We start from the raw sequence: 9,891 nt of genomic DNA, 5'->3' as shown, positions 1-9,891 counted from the left end.
AGTGGTGTTATGTATATAACTAAAAACCATAAATAAAACACTATATATACAATACCAGTTGAAGTAAAATGAATTAAAATAAATTCATGTGTTAAATAATATAATATTGAAGAAACAATTATAATTAATTGTAAAAAGATGTCATAACCTAGGTCAGTGTTGGAGAACCTGTGTATTTGTTGTTCAATAAACTTGTCTTGGTTGAGCTTCGAGCCTTCGTGGGATTTTTCAAGTTTTCTTTGGTTCCTTGGTTGGTTGACGTAAGGGTTTATACCTAACATCATGAGCTTGTCATCAATGCCCAAGTGGGGTATTGTGTTAAATGCCATGGCCAGGTCAAGGTAGGCAGCGTAAACCACTACACCCTCACCCATTATTTTAGTGATCTTCTCAAGAGTTTATTGATTTGTTGAGTGGGTGGTCCTAGTAAGGCAAAGGTATTTTTATTTGGGATACCCAAGTTGAAACAAAACACCAGGTTTTCCTGTCAGTATTTCAATATTTCTGAATGGTTTACAATAGGTAGATGTTTCCATGAGTGCAGACTTAGGTCTGTGGACATTGACTGAATTCATTGCTGGTACAAAGTTACATTAATAAGTGACAGTAGTCCAATAAACCCTTAATTAGGATTGTATACAAAACTGAGGAAAATGCCTACAGAGTATTTATCAGTTCTGGTCAGAAACCTCAGAAATCCTGGAAAACTTTGATTCTCTCTGTCTTGAAGTTGAACATGGGTATTCTGAATGGTATGCAAAAACAGTACAGCCTATACTATTTTACAGTATTTCTATGATAAGGTATCAAGCAAGATGAAAGATTTTATATACAGAGAAGTTTGAAGGATACTAGAGATTTATCAGTATTTAAATCTGTAAAGGAGGCAATTTCATAGTTTGTAGTTCTCGTGGGCAGAGAGTTATTGCTGTCTGAGTTACATTTTCAGGAAACCTGAACAGTCTAATGGACAGAACTTTATCCAGTGAGATTATCTAAACAATGGGAAATTTATGAGTCAGGTGCTAGGTGACTTAGATCTATCCAAAGTTTCTTTTGGGGAACATTTCTCAAATGATTGCTAGCAATTTACTTGAGATCAGTTTGTGAGGGAATTTCTGCAGTTCTTAGAAAAGAAAAATTATTATAATAGGGCATTGACAGTCTTTCATTTATTAAAATGGTTCCAAGTGATGTAGGGTGACTGGCCCCTCCAAGTCCAATGGACTTTAAAATATGAGGGTGAGTTTCACTTGACTATCTGAATGATCAGTAATGCATATAAGATTTTTATTAGCAATAGGTCTGCAGAAGCTAATTAAATAAGAAAACTATGCAAAGTGGAGTTGCAAATCTATATATATGCCAATGCATTTTTAAGATTTTCTACCACTGCTTGGCTTGCTTCCATTTTTCCTGATACACTTTCAGCTTGCCAGAGATTTGGGTCATCCTTTGGGGATTGATTTTATATAATATTTTGGGGATTCTCAGATAATTGCTCAGTTTTAAAACTGAGATTCATGGATTCTATAATAAGATGTGGCCACAAATTGTAATAATTTGTTCATAGGTTCATAGGTTCATACTAGGCTATCTGCCCTAGGGCATTTATAAGCCTAGCCAGAATGTGTTTGGCTTTCGCCACCCATTTTAAATTTATTTTGCTATGCCCTTTTTTGAGGTTAGAATACTGTGCCTCTGTCTAACAGTGACACAGAAGTGATACCCGGGGTAAACCTACGATCTCCCATCCACTCATCAAGATTCCTCTTGAAGAGAGTCATTGAGGGACTCTGCCTAACCTGGACTGGGATTTTATTCCAGAGTGAAGGGAGCCTCTGGGTTATGAATCTGTCCCTCCAGCATGTCCTATTTATTTCAGTGCTGAGGTTCAAGTCTCTCGAGCGCGTAGCTCAATGGGATTTGGATTTTCTGAGGTGCAGCATGTCCATTAATTCTGGGTTGGACATGGCTTTGTACGTCAGGCACAGATCGCCTCTGAACAGGCGGTATGCCACTGAGTAGAGCTGGAGTTTCTTTAACCGGGCAGCATATGGCATCTGTTTGAGCCCTTTGATCCTCTTGGTGAGGTACTTTTGGGGTCTTTCCAGTTGCTGCAGGTGTCTGGTAAGGTACATCCCAAAAGGGGCATTGTACTCAATTATGGGCCTGATGAGGGATGAGTAAAGAGGCACGATGACGTCCCCTGATCTAGATGTGAATCCCTTCATGATTAGGTGGGCTATATAAAATGTTTTTCTAACCACTTTGGCCACGTGGTTGTCAAATGAGAGAATGATATCAACTTGGGTCCCCAGGTCCCTAATTACTTCTTCTGTACTTAATGGATTACCACCTATGTGGTAATTTGTGGGCACTTTGTTTTTGCCAAAGGGGATGACTATTCACTTTTTGGCATTTAGCTTGAGGCCATGGCTCTGGCACCAGTTGTCTGTTTCTATGAGGCCCTTTTGGAGGATGCTTGTGTCGGCTGGAGAGTCAATTATGGTGCCCAGTTTGCAGTTATCTGTGAACTTGGTCAGCCACAGTCCTTCCGTGTTGGCCTGTACCTCCGAGAAATATATACCGAACAAGAGAGGTCCCAGGACAGAGCCTTGTGGGACACCACTTGTAACTGGTTTGGAGTCTGACATGGCTCCAGCAATTCTAACCATGTGGGTTCTGTCTTTGAGCCAGTTTGCAATCCATCTAGTGACATAGGGGTTTATATTTAAGCTGGTGAGCTTATCTATAATGCCCGAGTGGGGTATTGTATCGAAGGCTTTTGCGAGGTCCAGGTAGGCTGTGTGGACCACCTTCCCCTCGTCAATGGCCTTGGTGACTGTTTCAAAGAAATCAACCAGGTTTAAGAGGCAGGATCTGCCCTTAACAAAGCCGAACTGGGTAGGATCCAGTGTTTGTAGGTCCCCAATATCTTTATTTATGAGGTCTATATCTATATATATATATGCCAATGCATTTTTAAGATTTTCTACCACTGCTTGGCTTGCTTCCATTTTTCCTGATACACTTTCTGCTTGCCAGAGGTCTGGGTCATCCTTTGGGGATTGATTTCATATAATATTGGGGATTCTCAGATAATTGCTCAGTTGACTGAGAAACCCTGCTGAGCCAAGAACAATTTTTAAGTGGGCTACCTATATTGCAATAAAATGCCAGGTCTTGCACTCAGCATTTCTGAACTTGCTTTCTTTCCTTTTTTTATTATTATTAGATATTTAAACTAATATGGCATCATCTTCTGGCCTTTATTAAATATTCTGATGTTGGTTTTAGAATAGTCATCAGTAGAATGTGAAACATTAGGGACCATTCTATAAGAAAATATGTTTGTTTACTTATGATTTAGTAACATCAGTGGAAGATATAAGCAGAAAGAAAAATCAGTGGATAAATAGGCACCCAGAATATTCCAGCACTTTTGAATGTGTTTTTTTTTTTCTTGAACACTGGACAATTTTTTCAAGAAGGTTTTTAAGTAGTTTGGGATGTGACTGTGTTATAGTATTGGACCTCAGAAATGGTTTACCAGCTTAAGCAAAACCCCTTAGCTAGATGTCTGGAATTCAGGTTCATAGGTTCATAGGAAGGTACTAGGCTATCTGCCCAAGGTCATTTATAAGCCTAGCCAGAGTGTGTAGGCTTTTGTCGCCCCATTGATTAATTAACTGATCCTCTGTCAAGCAGAGCCAATGAAGTGATCCCAGGGGTGTATTTTCTATTACCCATCCACTCGTCAAGGTTTCTCTCAAAGAGTGTTAGTGAGGGGCTCTGCCTAATGTAGTTTGGAATTTTGTTCCAAAGCATGGGGAGTTTCTGTAACAGGAATCTATCCCTCCAGCATGTTCTATTTATTGTTGTTGCAAGGTTTAGCTCACTAGAGTGCGTGGCTCGCAGTGACTTGGATTTCTTTAGGTGGAGCATGTCCATCAATTCTGAGCTGGACATGGCTTTGTAAGTCAGGCAGAGATCACCTCTGAGTAAGCAATATGCCACTGAGTACAGCCGGAGTTTTTTTCAGTCGGGCTACATAGGACATATGTTTGAGTCCAGTAATCCTCTTGGTGAGGTACCTTTGTGGTCTTTCCAGCTGTTGGAAGTGTCTTGTGAGGTACATGCCAAATGGGGCATTATACTCTATGATTGGTCTGATGAGTGACGAGTAGAGGGGCACTATAACCTCTTTATTTCTAGATGCAAACCCTTTAGTAATTAGATGGGCCACATAGAAGGATTTCCTAACTACTTTGGCAATATGATTGTCAAAGGAGAGATTACTATTTACCTGGGTCCCCAGATCTCTTATTACCTCTTCTGTATTAAGGGGGCTGCCACCTATGTGGTAAATTGTGGGTGTTTTGTTTTTCCAAAATGGGATGACTATGCATTTTTGGCATTTAGCCTGAGGGTATGACTTTGACACCAGGTGTCTGTCTCAGTAAGGCCTTTTTGGATTATGTCCATGTCAGCCGGAGAGTCAGTTATGGCCCCCAGTTTGCAGTCATCAGTGAACTTGGTTAGCCATAGTCCTCCTGTGTTTGCCTGTACTTCTGAGAAGTATATGCCAAACAGTAGGGGTCCCAGGACCGAGCCTTGTGGGACACCACTTGTGACTGGTTTAGAGTCAGACCTGGAGCTCGCTATTCTTACAGTGTGAGTTCTGTCTATAAGCCAGTTGGCAACCCATCTCATGATGTAGGGGTTTATGTTTAGTCTGGTGAGTTTTTCTGTAATACCTGAGTGGGGAATGGTGTCGAAAGCCTTGGCGAGGTCAAGGTAGACTGTGTAAACAACCTTTCCCTTGTCTATGGCCTTGGTGACTGTCTTGAAGAAGTCAACCAGGTTTAGTAGGCATCATCTGCCCTTATCAAAGCCGAACTGGGTCAGGTCAAGTGTTTGGAGGTTCCGAATGTTTTTTTTAATGAGTTCCATGATGATACGCTCCATAGCCTTGCAGACCAGGCTAGTCAGACTTATGGGCTGATAGTTACCAGGGTCGGTTGTGGCCCCTCCTTTGTGGAGTGGAATAACCGGTGCTGTGCACCATTCTATGGGCATGTAGCCTGTGGAGAGGCTGAGGTTGAACAGCGCGTTTAGGTGTGGGGTTTGTTCGTTCTGTAGTTCATGCAAGACGCAGCCTGGGACACCATCTGGCCCTACTGACGCTGTGCTTTTGACTTTTGAAAGGGCTGGTTTCACCTGTGTGTCTGTGATTTCTTTCTGGTATTGTTGTGGGCCCTTTTGGGGGTGAGAGGGGGGGTGAAGTTTGCACTGACTCTATCTGCCAGGATGTTGGCAATATCAGTAGGTTCAGTATATTTTGTGCTATTTTGCACTAATTCAGTGCATATCTGCGAGTTGCCAGGATTCTGGGATAAAGGGGTCCAATCAAGCAAAGTTTTTGCTAGGCGCCATTCATCATCTTCAGTCTCCCTTTTCCAGTTTTTTCAACATGGGGTCGGGGTATCATGTTAACTGTCACCATCTCTCTATATTCAGTGCCACACTCCTGCCTTCTTCAACAGTCATGCTTGACTGTCACAAATCTTCTCTCACACAATACATCCACCTCTTTGCTGGACATCCTCGTTTCCACTTACCTTCTTCCTGTCTGGTCCAAATCATATTCACCAGATTGTCTTCTGCTTTTCTGCATGTGTCCAAACCACCATAATCAGTTTTTTATCTGTTCTGCAATTGGAATTACTTTAGCTTCTGTCTTATATTGTCATTTCTTCATCTGTCCCACAGTGTGCATCCTACCACCAGGTACTTCATTTCCATAACTTCTAGCTTCCTCATCTGGTCCACCTTTAATGTCCAGGTTTCTGTATCATACAGTAGTACTGGTCACACCACTGTCTTGTACACCTTACTTTTCAGCTACTTTGGCATTCTTCTGTCATAAACTACACCTCAGACTCTATGCAGCCCCTCTGATTCTAGATTTAACCTCTTCACTCAGACATCCCTTCTCCTCAACCACTATTTCCAGATACTTGAAGCTTTTTTCCTGTTCCACTACCTTTCCTTCTATCTCAATTCTCAACTTCTTCTGATTTCCCCAACTTGTTAAAATTGCAGCTGTCTTATCTGTTCTTAATTTGATCCCATGTGCCTTCAGTTTTGCATTCCATTCCCCTATCCTTTGCTGAAGTTCTTGCTCAGAGTCTGCCTGTAATGTCACATCTGTTATCTGTCCCCTCCGACCTGTTTGCGAATATAGTCCATCACCAGTATGAACAGCAGTGGGCTCAGAGCTGAATTAAACACTGTTCAAACTTGAGTAATTGGGTCCTTGTACATAGCCTGCACTAATTCTACCAATGTTTCTGGGACTTCGAACCACTACAGTACTGCCCAAAATCAGCTTTCTTTGACCTTGTCATATGCTTTCTCCAAGTCTAGCAATGCCCAGTTGGACTCTTTCCAAATCTCTATCTTCTTCTCAACAATCTGTCTCATTGCAAACATCAGGTCAGTTGTGCTGTATCCTGATCTGAATCCAAACTGTTCATCTCCCATCTTACATTCTGCTACTCTGCGTATCTAGCCACTGGAGCCTAGAAGTTAAACAGATAAACTAATAACGAGCAAATCAATGTATGCTAACCCACAAACACCAATACCCACACACAAACATAGTTTTCTCCTAAGTAGCCATGGGCATTGTTCAAGGTTGGAGAATGATGGTTTTACACCTCTGATATCTATATTATTAAATTAAAACATGTTTAACCCTTCTGCTTCCCCTGAAATGTATAATGACCACAGTAAACTAATTATTGCATTATCATCCATACTGCTCAAACTCCTGTTGAGAAGACTAATTTAAACCCAGATGTTTTCTTCCATTGCGAATGAAATATTTTATCATAACTTGAATAAAGAGATCATGGGAAATACTGCTTCTAAACTGCGTGCATTAAACAAATCTAAAATTGTTTCTGGTATCGTTAATGAACTGGTTATAAAAAGAAGAAATCTAAAAAAGCATGTTTTATGTAAACATAAAATTGTTTCTCTTATAGTGAGATTGTTTGCTTGAAAGAAGAGATGTTTTTGGAAGTAATTATTGTATTCCATTGTAAAGACTGAACTCTAAGATAAAGAACTCTAAGAGACTTTGAAATTAAATGTTTAGGCTGAAGACAGATATAAGAAACAGAAGTGTGAAAAAACAAGTCACAAGAAAGGTTAAAGACAAATCATCTCACATTAAAATTTGTTGTGTAGCAAAAAATGTATTTGCTTAAGTCCTACTTGCCTATAACAGTACATGTTCATAGAACACACTGCCTTACTGCCATAATGGTAGTACTGCCCTGTCAATCTACCAAGGCTCAGAGCTCCGCCCGCTGCCTGTCTATGAGTGTGATGGACCAATCGCCTGAGAATACAGAGGCTGCTTTACAGAGAAGACCCTTTCAGTTTTCTAGAGACCAGAAGGAAGAGAAGCTGAAAATAGGAGCTTTCGGTTTACTTCTGAAGACACTGGAGGGTATAAATGTATCTCCAAACACCATCATATTGGGTGACTTCAACTACCCGAATATAGACTGGGAACATTACTCAAGCCCTAACTTTCTAGCCCAACGGTTCCTGGAGTAAATGCCATGGAACAGCTAGTGTGACTGTCCCACGAGAGGAGAAAATATACTAGATCTCATTATCACAAACATGGGGACAAAATGCTCCACACCGGAAGTATATCCCTCATTGGTGAGATCTGATCATAAACTAATCTCACTGGAAATCCACATCCCGCCCTCACCCCAAACAAAAAAGACCACAGTGAAGAACTTCTCTAAAGCAAACTTCACACTACTCAAGACTGGTGTGGTATCCTTCAAGGCCCCTGAGACAGTGGAAACCACAACCCAAGCTGCGGAAGCCCTTACAAATGCCTTCTATGAACACCTCCAGGACTGCATGGATCAGGCAATCCCAAATAAAACCAAGACTCTTTCCACAAAGGGCAAACATCCAGTCTGGTGGACCCCAGCCATTAACAAACTTTACAATAAGAGGAGAAAGCTATTACATGATAGAACAAAATCCATAAAAGGGAAGTCACCCTGATCATTACTAGTAAAAATACGAGCACTCATAAAATCAACTAAGGCCAATTTTGAGAGAAAAATTGCCATGGATTCAAAGGACAATCATAAGGCCTTTTTCAGCTATGTTAGGAACCTGGGTGGAAACTCCCAGATATGCTCAGAATTAGTCCAAAATGATACAAAAATCACTGAACCCACAGACATTGCCAACATACTGGCAGACAGGTTCAGTGCAAACTTCACCCCTCTCCCCTAAAGGAGAGATAACTATCCCAGCGGAGTGTAGCCTCCCAGACATCTCAAATGCGCAGGTGAAAGCTGCTCTCTCTAAAGCTAAAAACACAGCATCAATGTGACCGGATGGTGTCCCCGGCTGTGTGCTACATGAGCTAAATGAGGAATTAAACCCGCACATAAGGCAGCTGTTTAATCTCAGCCTTACCACAGGATACGTGCCCAAGGAGTGGTGTACGACAACTGTGGTCCCACTCCACAAAGGCAGTTCTTCTACGGACACTGGTAATTACCGCCCCATAAGCTTAACAAGTCTAGTCTGCAAAGCTATGGAGAGGATCATAATGGAGCTCATAAACAAAGATATAGGGGACTTGCAGACATTGGACCCGACCCAGTTTGGCTTCGTCAAGGGAAGATCATGCCTTTTGAACTTGGTTGACTTCTTCGAAACAGTCACCAAGGCCATTGATGAGGGAAAGGCAGTCCATACAGCCTACCATGACCTTGCAAAGGCTTTCAACACAATACCCCACTCGGGTATTGTAGAAAAACTTACCAGCTTAAATGTAAACCCATATGTCACAAGATGGGTTGCAAACTGGCTTAAGGACAGAACCCACAGGGTTAGAGTTGCTGGCGCTATGTCAGACTCCAAGCCGGTCACAAGTGGTGTCCCACAGGGCTCGGTCCTTGGCCCCCTATTGTTCGGCATCTACTTCTCAGAAGTACAGGCCAACATGGGAGGACTTTGGCTGACAAAGTTTGCAGATGACTGCAAACTGGGCGCCATAGTGGAAAGTGCATCGGACATGGATATCCTTCAGAAGGGACTCACGGAAACAGATAGCTGGTGCCAGAGCCATGGCCTGAAGTTAAACGCCAAAAAATGTATAGTCATACCCTTCAGGAAAAACAAGGTAACCCCAAGCTACCATATAGGTGGCAATCCACTAAGCACAGAAGAGGTTATCAGGGACCTGGGGACCCAGGTTGACAGTGGCCTTTCTTTTGACACTCAGGTTGCTAAAGTGGTTAGAAAGACCTTCTACATTGCCCACCTAATCATGAAGGGATTCACATCCAGATCTAGTGAGGTCATTGTTCCCCTGTACTCTTCACTTATCAGACCAATGATCGAGTACAATGCCCCATTCGGGATGTATCTCGCCCGACATCTGCAGCAATTGGAGAGACCCCAAAAGTTTCTCACCAAAAGGATAAAGGGACTCCAAAATCTGTCATATGCTGCCAGATTGAAGAAACTCCAGCTCTAATCAGTCGCATACCGTCTGCTCAGAGGTGACATGTGACTGACATACAAGGCCATGTCCAACCCGGAATTAATGGACATGCTCCACCTCAAAAAATCCAAATCCACCAAAACCACTAGAGCAAGCGACTTAAACCTTAGCACGGATATAAATAGGACGTGCTGGAGGTATAGATTTATCACTCAGAGACTCCCTATGCTGTGGAATAGAGTCCTGGTCCATGTGAGGCAGAGCACCTCGCTGGCTCTGTTCAAGAGAAATCTTGACCTGTGGATGGGAGATCGTAGGTTTACCCC

This window comes from Protopterus annectens, chromosome 1.part2 (assembly GCF_019279795.1).
Source record: "Protopterus annectens isolate FY-2018-M chromosome 1.part2, PAN1.0, whole genome shotgun sequence".
In the NCBI taxonomy this organism is placed as follows: domain Eukaryota; kingdom Metazoa; phylum Chordata; order Ceratodontiformes; family Protopteridae; genus Protopterus; species Protopterus annectens.
Note: the sequence above shows the minus strand (reverse complement) of the source record.